Source organism: Triticum dicoccoides, chromosome 1A (genome assembly GCF_002162155.2).
Source record: "Triticum dicoccoides isolate Atlit2015 ecotype Zavitan chromosome 1A, WEW_v2.0, whole genome shotgun sequence".
NCBI lineage: Eukaryota > Viridiplantae > Streptophyta > Magnoliopsida > Poales > Poaceae > Triticum > Triticum dicoccoides.
In genome coordinates, this window is record NC_041380.1 from 568,418,296 (window position 1) to 568,434,011 (window position 15,716).

Genomic DNA, 15,716 nt, shown 5'->3' on the forward strand with positions numbered 1-15,716 from the left:
TCCGCCGCCGCCGTTGAGAACGCAAGATCCGCCGCCACCGGAGAAGAAGGGGGGAGGGGGCAGAGTGGCGGGTCCGGCACGGTCGGGCGGCAGGGCACGGTCAGCTGTTTTGAGGAGCAATTAAGTTGGACCCACATGTCCTAACATAAACGGGCTTGGTTGACGACCAATTTAACCACATTTAACACCCCATGTGGCCCTGGGCTATTTACCTGCTTAAATGTGTCGCACCATAGCCATTCGCTCGAACAACGTCGCACTCAAGCAAATTCACATCAAACACGTCGCACATGAGCTATTGTCCCATACTTATCAGATAGGCTATAGTGCTCCCACTCACTTTCTTGTAAATACAGGCTTCACCGGAAGTCTGTATAAAACTATATGCTTTGATCAACTTATCAAAGCATATATTCCAACTCCGAGATGCTTGCACTAGTCCATAGATGGATCGCTGGAGCTTGCACACTTTGTTAGCATCTTTAGGATTGAAAAAACCTTCTGGTTCCATCATATACAACTCTTCTTTAATAAATCCATTAAGGAATCTAGTTTTGATATCCATTTGCCAGATTTCATAAAATGCAGCAACTGCTAACATGATTCGGACAGACTTTTAAGCATCAATACGAGTGAGAAAATCCCATCGTAGTCAACACCTTGAATTTGTTGAAAACCTTTTGCGACAATTCGAGCTTTGTAGATAGTAACACTACTATCAACGTCCGTCTTCCTCTTGAAGATCTATCTATTCTTAATGGATCACCGATCATCGGGCAAGTCAATCAAAGTCCATACTTTGTTCTCATACATGGATCCCATCTCAGATTTCATGGCCTTAAGCCATTTCGCGGAATCTGGGCTCATCATAGCTTCCTCATAGTTCGTAGGTTTGTCATGGTCTAGTAACATGACTTACAGAACAGGATTACCGTACCACTCTAGTGCGAAACGTACTTTGGTTGACCTACGAGGTTCGGTAGTAACTTGATCCGAAGTTTCATGATCATCATCATTAACTTCCTCACTGATTAGTGTAGGCATCACTGGAAGTGATTTCTGTGATGAACTACTTTCCAATTTGGGAGAAGGTACAATTACCTCATCAAGTTCTACTTTCCTCCCACTCACTTCTTTCAAGAGAAACTCCTTCTCTAGAAAGGATCAACTCTTAGCAACAAAGATCTTGTCTTCGGATCTATGATAGAAGGTGTACCCAACAGTTTCTTTTGGGTATCCTATGAAGACGCACTTCTCCGATTCGGGTTTGAGCTTATCAGGCTGAAACTTTTCACATAAGCATCGCAATCCCAAACTTTAAGAAACGACAGCTTAGGTTTCTTGCTAAATCACAGTTCATACGGTGTCATCTCAACGGATTTTTAGGCGATACCCTATTTAATGTGAATGCAGCTGTCTCTAATGCATAACCCCAAAACTATAGTGGTAAATCGGTAAGAGACATCATAGATCACACCATATCTAATAAAGTACGGTTACGACGTTCGTACACACCATAACGTTGTGGTGTTTGAGGTGGCGTGAGTTGCGAAACTATTCAGCATTGTTTCGACTGAAGGCCAAACTCGTAACTCAAATATTTGTCTCCGCGATCAGATCGTAGAAACTTTATTTTCTTGTTACGATGATCCTCCACTTCACTCTGAAATTCTTTGAATTTTTCAACCATTTCAGACTTGTGTTTCATTAAGTAGATATACCCATATCTGCTCAAATCATCTGTGAAGGTCAGAAAATAACGATACCCGTCGTGAGCCTCAACACTCATTGGACCGCACACATCAGTATGTATTATTTCCAACAAGTCTGTTGCTCGCTCCATTGTTCCGAAGAACAGAGTCTTAGTCATCTTGCCCAAGAGGCATGGTTCGCAAGCATCAAGTCATTCATAATCAAGTGACTCCAAAAGCCCATCGGCATGGAGTTTCTTCATGCGCTTTACACCAATATGGCCTAAACGGCAGTGCCACAAATATGTTGTACTATCGTTATCAACTTTGCATCTTTTGACATCAATATTATGAATATGTGTATCACTACGATCGAGATTCAGTAAACCTTTCACCTTGGGTGTATGACCAAGAAAGTTTTATTCTTGTAAATAGAACAACAATTATTCTTTGACTTAAATGAATAACATATTGCAATAAACATGATCCAATCATATTTATGCTCAATGCAAACACCAAATAACATTTATTTTAAGTTCAACACTAATCCTGAAGCTAAAGGGAGTGTGCGATGGTGATCTTATCAACCTTGGAATCACTTCCAACTCACATCATCACCTCGCCCTTAACTAGTCTCTGTTTATTTTGCAACTCCCGTTTCGAGTTACTACTCTTAGCAACTGAACCAGTATCAAATACTGAGGGGTTGCTATAAACACTAGTAAACTACACATCAATAAAATGTGTATATATATATATATCAAATATACCTTTGTTCACTTTGCCATCCTTCTTATCCGCCAAGTAACTAGGGCAGTTCCACTTCCAGTGACCATTTCCTTTGCAGTAGAAGCACTCAGTTTCAGGCTTGGGTCTAGCTTTGGGCTTCTTCATGGGAGTGGCAACTTGCTTGCCATTCTTCTTGAAGTTCCCTTTCTTTCCCGTGCCCTTTTACTTGAAACTAGTGGTCTTGTCAACCATCAACACTTTGTGCTTTTCTTGATTTCTACCTTCGCTGATTTCAGCATCGCGAAGAGCTCGGGAATCGTTTGCGTCATCCTTTGCATATTATAGTTCATCATGAAGTTCCAGTAACTTGGCAATAGTGACTAGAGAACTCTGTCAATCACTATCTTATTTGGAAGATAAACTCCCACTTGCTTCAAGCGATTGTAGTACTCAGACATTCTGAGCACATGCTCAGTGCTTGAGCTATTCTCCTCCATCTTGTAGGCAAAGTACTGTCAGAGGTCTCATACCTCTTGATACGGGCATGAGTCTGAAATACTAATTTCAACTCTTGGAACATCTTACATATATGCTCCATGGTGTTGAAAATGTTTTTGAAGTCCAGGTTCTAAGTCGTAAAGCATGGAGCACTAAACTATCAAGTAGTCATCATACCGAGCTTGCCAAACGTTCATAACATCTGCATCTGCTCCTGCAATAGTTCCATCACCTAGCGGTGCATCAAGGACATAATTCTTCTGTGCAGCAATGAGGATAATTCTCAAATCACGGAGCTAGTCCACATCATTTCTACTAACATCTTTCAACATAGTTTTCTCTAGGAACACATCATAAATAAAACGGGAAAGCTATACGCGAGAAATTGATCTACAACATAGATACGCAAATACTATTAGGACTAAGTTCAACTAATCATATTACTTAAGAACTCCCACTTAGATAGACATCCCTCTAGTCATCTAAATGATCACGTGATCCAAATCAACTAAACCATGTCCGATCATCACGTGAGATGGAGTAGCTTTCAATGGTGAACATCACTATGTTGATCATATCTACTATATGATTCACGTTCGACCTTTCGGCCTCAGTGTTCTGAGGCCATATCTGGATATGCTAGGCTCATCAAGTTTAACCCGACTATTCCGCATTTGCAAAACTGGCTTGCACCTGTTGTATGTGAACATAGAGCTTATCACACCCGATCATCACGTGGTGTCTCAGCACGAAGAACTATCGCAACGGAGAATACTTGTACCTTGAAATTTTAGTGAGGGATAATCTTATAATGCTACCACCGTACTAAGCAAAATAAGATGCATAAAAGATAAACATCACATGCCATCAAAATATGTGACATGATATGGCCATCATCATCTTGTGCCTTTGATCTCCATCTCCAAAGTACCGCCATGATCTCCATCGTCACCGGCATGACACCATGATCTCTATCATCGTGATCTTTATCAATGTGTCGTCACATGGTCGTCTTGCAAACTATTGATTTTGCAACTATTGCTATCGCATAGCGATAAAGTAAAGCAATTATATGGCGCTTGCATCTGATGCAATAAAGAGACAACCATAAGGCTCCTGCCAATTGTCGATAACTTTAACAAAACATGATCATCTTATACAACAATTCATATCTTATCACGTCTTGACCATCGAAACGTGGGACGGCAGACGAAAAATGGTTCAAAATGATGACCAAGCATACATGATGTCACATTACAAAAAGTTGTCAGCGGATTGGACTCGTGTAATATTATATTCTCTGCGGTTGTGTGCGGTACTTGTGTTGCAGATCCAGACATGTTCATTATGACCGAAGACTATCTTGGAGTATTCGGAAATGGGAACCTGCCTTGCAATGCCGAAGACAATCTGCGCGCCGGACACCTCGTCATTGAAGCCTGGTTCATGGGCTACTGAGGGAGTCCTGGACTAAGGAGTCCTCAGGCGTCCGACCTATTAGACATGGGCCGGACTGATGGGCTGTGAAGATACGAAGACCGAAGACTCTACCCGTGTCCGGATGGGACTCTCCTTGGCGTGGAAGGCAAGCTTGGCGTCCAAATATGAAGATTCCTTTCTTTGTAACCGACCTTATGTAACCCTAGATCCCTCCTGTGTCTATATAAACCGGAGGACTAGGTCCGTAGATATATCCTCATAATCATAGTCAGACAGGCTAGACTTTTAGGGTTTAGCCATTACGATCTCGTGGTAGATCAACTCTTGTAATACTCATATTCATCAAGATCAATCAAGCAGGAAGTAGGGTATTACCTCCATAGAGAGGGCCCGAACCTGGGTAAACATTGTGTCCCCTGCCTCCTGTTACCATCGACCTTAGACGCACAGTTCGGGACCCCCTACCCGAGATCCGCCGGTTTTGACACCGACACCAGATACACATTCTTCTTACAATTATCCAAATATATACCGTCGGTATGATCCAAACAGTGCGTCCATGCGCGGTATACCTTGTTTGTTTGTCCTGAAAGGTTACTGAGAGCAGGCCAATCATTGATGGTCATAAACATCAATGCATGTAGGTCAAATTCTTCCTGATCGAGCTCATCCCACGCATGTACACCTTTTCCATTCCACAACTATAAGAGTTCTTCAACTAATGGCCTTAGGTACACATCAATGTCGTTGCCGGGTTGCTTAGGGCCTTGGATGAGCACTGGCATCATATTGAACATCCGCTTCATGCACAACCAAGGAGGAAGGTTATACATACATAGAGTCACAGGCCAGGTGCTATGATTGCTGCTCTGCTCCCTAAAAGGATTAATGCCATCCGCGCTTAGACCAAACCATATGTGCCTTGCGTCACCTGCAAAGTCCCCCCACTTCCTATCGATTTTTCTCCACTACGACCTGTCAGCGGGTACTCTCAACTTCCTGTCTTTCTTACGGTCTTCTATGTGCCATCACATCAACTTGGCATGCTCTTTGTTTTGGAACAAATGTTTCAACCATGGCTCTTATAGCATAATGCACCGCATATCGGGCATGCGTTCAAATCCTCATACTCACCATGGCAGAGGATGTAGTCATTAGGGCATGCATGTATCTTTTGCACCTCTAATCCTAGAGGGCAGACAACCTTCTTTGCTTCGTACGTACTCTCGGGCAATTCGTTGTCCTTTGCAAGTATCTTCTTTAACATTATTGATACGTCTCCAACGTATCTATATTTTTTTGTTCCATGCTATTATATTATCTGTTTTGGATGTTTAATGGGCTTTAATATGCTCTTCTATATTATTTTTGGGACTAACCTATTAACCGGAGGCCCACTGCCAGTTTCTATTTTTTTGCCTATATCAGAGTTTCGCAGAAAAGGAATACCAAACAGAATGAAACTTTCGCGGTGATCTTTCTTGGACCGAATGCAAACCAGAAGACTTGGAGTTAAAGTCTGGAACTCCGTGAGGCGGCCACGAGGCAGGAGGGCGCGCCAAGGGGGGGTAGGCGCGCCCCCACCCTCATGGGCCCCACATAGCTCCACCGACATACTTCTTTCACCTATATATACTCTTATACCCTAGATCGATCACAAAGAGCCACGAAACCACTTTTCCACCGCCGCAACCTTCTCTACCCGTGAGATCCCATCTTGGGGCCTTTTCCGACGATCTATCGGAGGGGGGATCGATCACGGATGGCTTCTACATCTACACCATAGCCTCTCCGATGAAGCGTGAGTAGTTTACCACGGACCTACTGGTCCATAGTTATTAGCTAGATGGCTTCTTCTCTCTGTTTGATTCTCAATACAAAGTTCTCATCGATGTTCTTGGATATCTATTCGATGTAATACTCTTTTGTGGTGTGTTTGCCGAGATCCGATGAATTGTGGGTTTATGAACAAGATTATCTATGAATATCATTTGGTACTTCTCTGAATTCTTATATGCATGACTTGATATCTTTGCAAGTCTCTTCGAATTATCGGTTTAGTTTGGCCTACTACATTGATCTTTCTTGCAATGGGAGAAGTGCTTAGCTTTGGGTTCAATCTTGTGGTGTCCTTTCCCAGTGACAGTAGGGGCAGCAAGGCACGTATTGTATTGTTGCCATCGAGGATAAAAAGATGGGGTTTATATCATATTGTTTGAGTTTATCCCTCTACATCATGTCATCTTGCTTAAAGTGTTACACTGTTCTTATGAACTTAATACTCTAGATGCATGCTGGATAGCGGTCGATGTGTGGAGTAATAGTAGTAGATGCAGAATCGTTTCGATCTACTTGACACGGACGTGATGCCTATATTCATGATCATAGCCTTAGATATCTTCATAACTATGCACTTTTCTATCAATTGCTTGGCAGTAATTTGTTCACCCACCGTAATACATGCTATCTTGAGAGAAGCCACTAGTGAAACATATGGCCCCCGGGTCTCTTTCTTATTATATTGCATCTCTTTTATTTACATCACATCTCGTTTACTATTTTGCAATCTTTACTTTCCAATCTATACAACTAAAATACCAAAAATATTTATTTTACTATCTTTATCAGATCTCACTTTTGTGAGTGACCGTGAAGGGATTGACAACCCCTTTATCGTGTTGGTTGCAAGGTTCTTGATTGTTTGTGCGGGTACTAGGTGACTTGTGTGTTGTCTCCTACTAGATTGATACCTTGGTTCTCAAAAACTAAGGGATATAATTACACTACTTTGCTACATCACCCTTTCCTCTTCAAGGAAAAACCAACGCATGCCCAAGGGGTAGCAAGAAGGATTTTTGGCACCGTTGCCGGGGAGATCTACGCCAAGTCAAGACATACCAATTACCCATCATAAACTCTTCTCCCTCGCATTACATTATTCGCCATTCACCTCTCGTTTTCCTCTCCCCCACTTCTAAAACGATTTTCGAAAAGATCCGCCTTTGCATCGCCCTCTTCCGTTTGATCATGTGTTACCATGTGCCTTCTTTTTGCTTGCATCTTCGCTTGCTAAAAGTTTACGGATCCCCATCCACTTGCTAATCTTTTTAAAGGATCCAATTATGATGACCCAATTTCTAGTGAGTTGTGTGCACTAGATTATCTTTATGAAGCTTTGATTGAAATCCGTGAATCAGAAAATTGTGATGAAGTGCTTTATAAAGTGATTCACGATAGATCTTTGAATAAAAAGCATGATTGCAATGATGTTACTATAAATTCTATTAATGTCAATTGTGTTAATAATATGCAAAACCCTAAGCTTGGGGATGCTAATTTTGCTATGTCTAATACTTGTTGCAATGATCATGATTGGGGTTATTCTTATGACCTTGAAAATTTATTTAAGCCCCATGATGAATATGAGATTGATAATAATGTTTGCAATAATACTGAAAGTGGGTTTGGAAGAGTGTCAACTTTAGATCTCACATATTTCGATAATGTTCAATCTTATGAAGTTTTTGATAAAAGTGGGTTCGGAGAGGTCATGACTTTATTTTATGATAATCCGACTATTTCAGAAGAGTGTCAACTTTGCATGCATGTGGATCATGAAGACCAAATTTTACGTGATAGTTATATTGTTTAAATTGATTATGATCCTACATGTAATTATTATTAGAGAGGGAAATATGGTTGTAGAAATTTTCATGTTGCTAAATTACCTCTCGTTATGTTGAGATCGCTATTGTTTCTTTCCTCTTCCTTGCATATGCTAGTTTTTGCTTGTTATTATAATTTGTCTGGCTATAAGATGCCTATGCATAGGAAGTATTTTAGACTTAGATGTGTTTTTCACATACTATATGATGCTCTCTTTGTGTTTCATATGTTTCATGTGAGCATCATTAAAATTAGCAATGCCTAGCTAGGGGCGTTAAACGATAGCGCTTGTTGGGAGGCAACCCAATTTTATTTTTGTTCCTTGCTTTTTGCTCTTGTTTAGTACTCCCTCCGTTCCTTGATATAAGGTGTATAGATTTTTGAGAAAAAAGTCTGAAATATAAGGTGTATTGCGTTGCACCACTCATTTGGATAATTTTTTTAAGGATATGGTTACATTTCCTTATATCATGCAAGCTCCTCTATTTTCTCATGTCAATTAGTCATGTGTAATCTCACCCAAAACTTGTAAAATTTTCCCTACATGTGTGTTCTTTAATTTTCGTGCCAAAAACTATACACCCTATATCTAGGAACGGAGGGAGTAATAAATAATTCATCTAGCTTCTGTTAGGATTGTGTTTTTATGTTTTAATTAGTGTTTGTGCCAAGTAAAGCCTTTAGGATCTTCTTGGGTGATTGTTGTTTGATCTTGCTGATAAAAATAGAAAGTATGCGCTCAAGAAAATAATTTTCATTTTTTACCAGAGAGCGATAAAATACCAATTCCAACTGCAGTAGACCATTATACAAATTATCCTACAGTAGATCATTATACAAATTATCCTGGTCGTCCTAATTTTTCAGAATTTTTGGTGTTATGGAAGTATTCGAAACCTCCAGATTTCTACAAACTGTTCTGTTTTTGACAGATTCTGTTTTTCGCGTGTTGTTTGCTTATTTTGATGCATCTATGGCTAGTATCGGGGGGTATGAACCATATAGAAGTTGGAATACAGTAGATTTAACACCAACATAAAGAAAGAATGAGTTCATTACAGTACCTTAAAGTGGTGGTTTATTTTCTAATGCTAACGGAGCTCATGAGATTTTCTGTTGAGTTTTGTGTTGTGAAGTTTTCAAGTTTTTGGGTAAAGATTTGATGGATTTTGGAATAAGGAGTGGCAGGAGTCTAAGCTTGGGGATGCCCAAGGCACCCCAAGGTAAAATTGAAGGACAACCAAAAGCATAGCTTGGGGATTCCCCGGAAGGCTTCCCCTCTTTCGTCTTCGTCTATCGGTAACTTTACTTGAAGCTATATTTTTATTCACCACATAATATGTGTTTTGCTTGGAGCGTATTGTATGATATGATTCTTTGCTTTTTAGTTTACCACAATCATCCTTTCTGTACACACCTTTTGGGAGAGATACGCATGAATCGGAATTTATTAGAATACTCTATGTGCTTCACTTATATCTTTTGAGCTAGATAATTTTGATTTAGTGCTTCACTTATATCTTTTTAGAGCATGGTGGTTGCTTTATTTTATAGAAATTATTGATCTCTCATGCTTCACTTATATTATTTTGAGAGTCTTTAAGAGCAGCATGGTAATTTGCTTTGGCTATAAAATTAGTCCTAATATGATGGGCATCCAAGATGGGTATAATAAAAACTTTCATATAAAGTGCATTGAATGCTATGAGAAGTTTGAGTCCTTATGATTGTTTTGAGATACGAAGATGGTGATATTAGAGTCATGCTAGTTGAGTAGTTGTGAATTTGAGAGATACTTGTGTTAAAGTTTGTGATTCCCGTAGCATGCATGTATGGTGAACCATTATGATGAAGTCGAAGTGTGGTTTATTTATTTATTATCTTCCTTATGAGTGGCGGTCGGGGACGAGCGATGGTCTTTTCCTACCAATCTATCCCCCTAGGAGCATGCGTGTAGTACTTCGTGTCGATAACTAATATATTTTTGCAATAAGTATGTGAGTTCGTTATGACTAATGTTCAGTCCATGGATTATATGCACTCTCACCCTTCCACCATTGCTAGCCTCTCTAGTACCGCGCAAATTTCACTGGTACCATAAACCCACCATTTACCTTCCTCAAAACAGCCACCATACCTACCTATTATGGCATTTCCATAGCCATTCCGAGATATATTGTCATGCAACTTTCCACCTTTCCATTTATTATGACATGCTTCATCATTGTCATATTGCTTTGCATGATCATGTAGTTGACATCGTATTTGTGGCAAAGCCACCATTCATAATTTTTTATACATGTCACTCTTGAATCATTGCACATCCCGGTACACCGCCGGAGGCATTCACATAGAGTCATATTTTGTTCTAAGTATCGAGTTGTAATTCTTGAGTTGTAAGTAAATAAAAGTGTGATGATCATCATTATTAGAGCATTGTCCCAGTGAGGAAAGGATGATGGAGACTATGATTCCCCCACAAGTCGGGATAAGACTCCGGATGAAAAAAGAAGAGAAAAATATGCCATAAAAAGGCCTAAATAAAAAAATGAGAGAAAAAGAAAGAAGGGACAATGCTACTATCCTTTTTCCACACTTGTGCTTCAAAGTAGCACCATGATTTTCATGATAGAGAGTCTCCTATTTTGTCACTTTCATATACAAGTGGGAATTTTTCATTATAGAACTTGGCTTGTAAATTCCAATGATGGGCTTCCTCAAATTTCCCTAGGTCTTCGTGAGCAAGTGATAACCCACAAGTATAGGGGATCTATCGTAGTCCTTTCGATAAGTAAGTGTGTCGAATCCAACGAGGAGCAGAAGGAAATGATAAGCGGTTTTCAGCAAGGTATTCTCTGCAAGTACTGAAATAAGTGGTAACAGATAGTTTTGTGATAAGATAGATTGTAACGAGCAACAAGTAAATAAAGTAAATAAAGTGCAGCAAGGTGGCCCAATCCTTTTGTAGCAAAGGACAAGCCGGAACAAACTCTTATAATAGGAAAAGCGCTCCCGAGGACACATGGGAATATCGTCAAGCTAGTTTTCATCATGTTCATATGATTCGCGTTCGATACTTTGATAATTTGATATGTGGGTGGACCGGTGCTTGGGTGCTGTTCTTACTTGAACAAGCATCCCACTTATGATTAACCTCTATTGCAAGCATCCGCAACTACAACAAAAGTATTAAGGTAAATCTAACCATAGCATGAAACGTGTGGATCCAAATCAGCCCCTTACGAAGCAACGCATAAACTAGGGTTTAAGCTTCTGTCACTCTAGCAACCCATCATCTACTTATTACTTCCCAATGCCTTCCTCTAGGCCCAAATAATGGTGAAGTGTTATGTAGTCGGCGTTCACATAACACCACTAGAGGCTAGACAACATCATCTTATCAAAATATCAAACGAATACCAAATTCACATGACTACTAATAGCAAGACTTCTCCCTTGTCCACAGGAACAAACATAATTACTCACAAAGCATATTCATGTTCATAATCAGAGGGGTAATAATATGCATATAGGATCTGAACATATGATCTTCCACCAATTAAACCAACTAGCATCAACTACAAGGAGTAATCAACACTACTAGCAACCTACTACCACCAATCCCGGACTTTGAGACAAGAATTGGATACAAGAGATGAACTAGGGTTTGGAGATGAGATGGTGCTGGTGAAGATGTTGATGGAGATTGCCCTCTCTCGGTGAGAGGAGCGTTGGTGATGACGATGGTGATGATTTCCCCTTCCCGGAGGGAAGTATCCCCGGCAGAACAGCTCTGCCGGAGCTCTAGATTGGATCCGCCAAGGTTCCGCCTCGTGGCGGCGGAGTCTCATCCCGAAAGGTTCCTTCCTATTTTTTTCTCATCGAAAGACTTCATATATGAGAAGATGGACGTCGGAGAGCCACCAGGGGGCCCACGAGGTAGGGGCGTGCCCTAGGTGGGGGGGCCCCCACCCTCGTGAGCACGGTGTGGGCCCCCTGGCCTTCATCTTTGGCGAGGATTTTTCTTTATTTGTTTTAAGATGTTCCGTGGAGTTTCAGGACTTTTGGAGTTGCGCAGAATAGGTCTCTAATATTTGCTCCTTTTCCAGCACAGAATTCCAGCTGTCGGCATTCTCCCTTCTTATGTAAACCTTGTAAAATAAGAGAGAATAGCCATAAGTATTGTGACATAAAGTAAAATAGCAGTCCATAATGCGATAAATATTGATATAAAAGCATGATGCAAAATGGACGTATCAGCAAGCAAGTTGGATGCACACCCACTTAGTTTCTTTTTGAGCTTTCATACACTTATAGCTCTAGTGCATCCGTTGCATGGCAATCCCTACTCACTCACATTGATATCTATTGATGGGCATCTCCATAGCCCGTTGATATGCCTAGTTAATGTGAGACTATCTCATCCTTTTTGTCTTCTCCACAACCACCATTCTATTCCACCTATAGTGCTTCTTCTCTGTGTTTGAATCTCAATACAAAGTTCTCCTCGATGTTCTTGGACATCTATTCGATGTAATACTCTTTTGCGGTGTGTTTGCCGAGATCCGATGAATTGTGGGTTTATTAACAAGATTATCTATGAATATTATTTGGTTCTTCCCTGAATTCTTATATGCATGATTTTATATCTTTACAAGTCTCTTTGAATTATCGGTTTAGTTTGGCCTACTAGATTGATCTTTCTTGCAATGGGAGCAGTGCTTAGCTTTGGGTTCAATCTTGCGGTGTCCTTTCCCAGTGACAGTAGGGGCAGCAAGGCACGTATTGTATTGTTGCCGTCGAGGATAAAAGGATGGGGTTTATATCATATTGTTTGAGTTTATCCCTCTACATCATGTCATCTTGCTTAAAGCATTACTCTGTTCTTATGAACTTAATACTCTAGATGCATCCTGGATTGCGGTCGATGTCTGGAGTAATAGTAGTAGATGCAGAATCGTTTCGATCTACTTGACTTGGACGTGATGCCTATATTCATGATCATTGCCTTATATATCTTCATAACTATGCACTTTTCTATCAATTGCTCGGCAGTAACTTGTTCACCCACCGTAAGACATGCTATCTTGAGAAAAGCCACTAGTGAAACCTATGGCCCCTGGGTCTATTTCTTATTATATTGCATCTCTTTTATTTACATCGCATCTCATTTACTATTTTGCAATCTTTACTTTCCAATCTATACAACAAAAATACCAAAAATATTTATTTTACAATCTTTATCAGATCTCACTTTTGCGAGTGACCATGAAGGGATTGACAACCCCTTTATCGTGTTGGTTGCAAGGTTCTTGATTGTTCGTGCAGGTACTAGGTGACTTGTGCGTTGTCTCCTACTAGATTGATACCTTGGTTCTCAAAAACTGAGGGAAATACTTAGGGTACTTTGCTGCATCACCCTTTCCTCTTCAAGGGAAAACCAACGCATGCTCAAGAGATAGCAATTATCAGCAACTTTCCAAATACCTTGTCAGATATACCATTCTCTGGCTTCCATTGTAGCAATTCTAGTGTGGTGCCCAGCTTTTTCTTGTCAGCTTCGCAATTCGAGTACAACAATTTCTTGTGATCCTCTAACATGCGCTGCAACTCCAGCCTCTCCTTCTCACTTGCGCAGTTTCTCTTTGCGTCGGCAATGGCCCAACTTAGATCATCAGCAGGCTCATTTGATGCCTCTTCTTTAGCTTCTTCCCGCATTGCCATCTCAGCTTCTTTCCCCATTGTTGTACCATCGTATTCAGGGAACCCATGGCTAGGATAGCCGTCGTCCTCCTCTTCTTCTTCATTTTATTCCATCATAACTCCTCTTTCTCCGTGCTTGGTCCAAATATTATAGTGGGGCATGAAACCGGACTGAAACAGGTGCCAGTGAATGGTTCTTGAGTTAGAGTAATTGTGATCATTCTTACAGCTAGCACATGGACAAGACATAAAATCATCTGCCCGCTTGTTTTCCTCAGCCACAAGCAGAAAAGTATGCACACCTTTAACGAACTGGGGAGAGCATCGGTCATCATACATCCATTGCCGGTTCATCTTCATTACACAACACCGAATAGATCAAATTAATGCAAGTGCATACAACACTTATTTCTCATAAAACAACATACAAATAACTCTCTAGCTAAAGCATTTAAATGCAACAACAAATGCGATCAAGATCACAACAAAGGTAATAATTGATCCAACAGCATAATGATACCAAGCCTCACTATTGATGGCATATTTGCTAATCTTTCTAATCTTCAAGCACATTTTCTCCATCTTGATCTTGTGATCATCGACGACATCGGCAACATGAAACTCCAATTCCACCTTCTCCCCCTCAATTCTTTTCAATTTTTCTTTCAAAATACTCATTTTTTTCCAGCTAAATTTAACCTCTAGACAATAGGGTCGGTTGGAATTTCCGGTTCACATACCTCCTAGATAAAAATATCTATGTCAACTTGATGGGCATAATTTGTCATAAACATGAAATGCAACAAATAGTTTTAAAAGAGAATATACCACATCCGAATCATAAACCGGACAAGGGCCGACAAAGACGGATATCAGAACCATGGCACTATGTATAACAAACAACGTACGGGTATCTAAATCACACAAACATGGTTATTTTAATATAAAAAGGATAATAACGGGAGGCTCACCACAAGGTGGTGCCGGCGACGGGACGGTGTGGGCGATCGACGGTGGTTAGGACGGAGACGGGAAGGCACTAAGTAAACCACACCTACATATGCAAAATAAGAGTTACTTTGACCTCAAATTGCATATAAATCAAATACTACCACATATAATTCCTCCCAAAATAAAACCCACAAATCACTATACTTATATAGCATTGTAAGAGCTAATCTAGCAATGAGATATGAAAGGACAAAGTTGCTAACCTTTGTGATCACTTGGATGGATGGGGTGCCTTCAAATCTTCACAAATTTTGGTAAAAATGGAATGTGAGCTCGAGAGGAAGAGGAAGAAAACAGAGGACATGAAAGGGGAAGAACGGAGAGCTTGGGCTCGACGAAGGGTTTATATAGGATGACCTTTAGTCCCAATTGGTTATACGAACCGGGACTAAAGGTATATCTCTAGTCCCAGTTTGTGCCACGAACCGGGACTAAAGGTGTTGGTGGGGCCGCAGCGTGACACCAGCCTGCCACCACCTCTTTAGTCTCAGTTTGTGGCATGAACTGGTACTAAAGGTCCGCCATGAACCGGGGCTAATGAGCACCGCCCGCCCAGCCGTTGGAACCGGCACTAATGGTCACATTAGTGCAACTTCAATTACAAACCAGGACTAATGAGCTTCACATTAGGCCCTTTTTCTAATAGTGGGCACTACTAGGGAAAAGCTTATAGGCAGACGCTTACTAGTAGCACGGGTTTATACCCCTCGCTACTGCTACTTACTAGTAGTGCGGGTTTATACCCCTCGCTACTACAAAGTTGATAGTAGTAGCGCGGGTTTATAACCCTCACCTCTACTAAGTGGTGTCTACCGTGCCCCCCGGGGACATGCCATAGTAGTAGCGAGGGGTATAAACCCGCGCTACTACTAAGTTGATAGTAGTAGCGCGGGTTTATACCCCTCGCTACTACTAGGTACATGGTTTTTGAAGAGCCCTGAAACCCCCATCTCGTCCCCCAAATCCTCCATCTCCCCC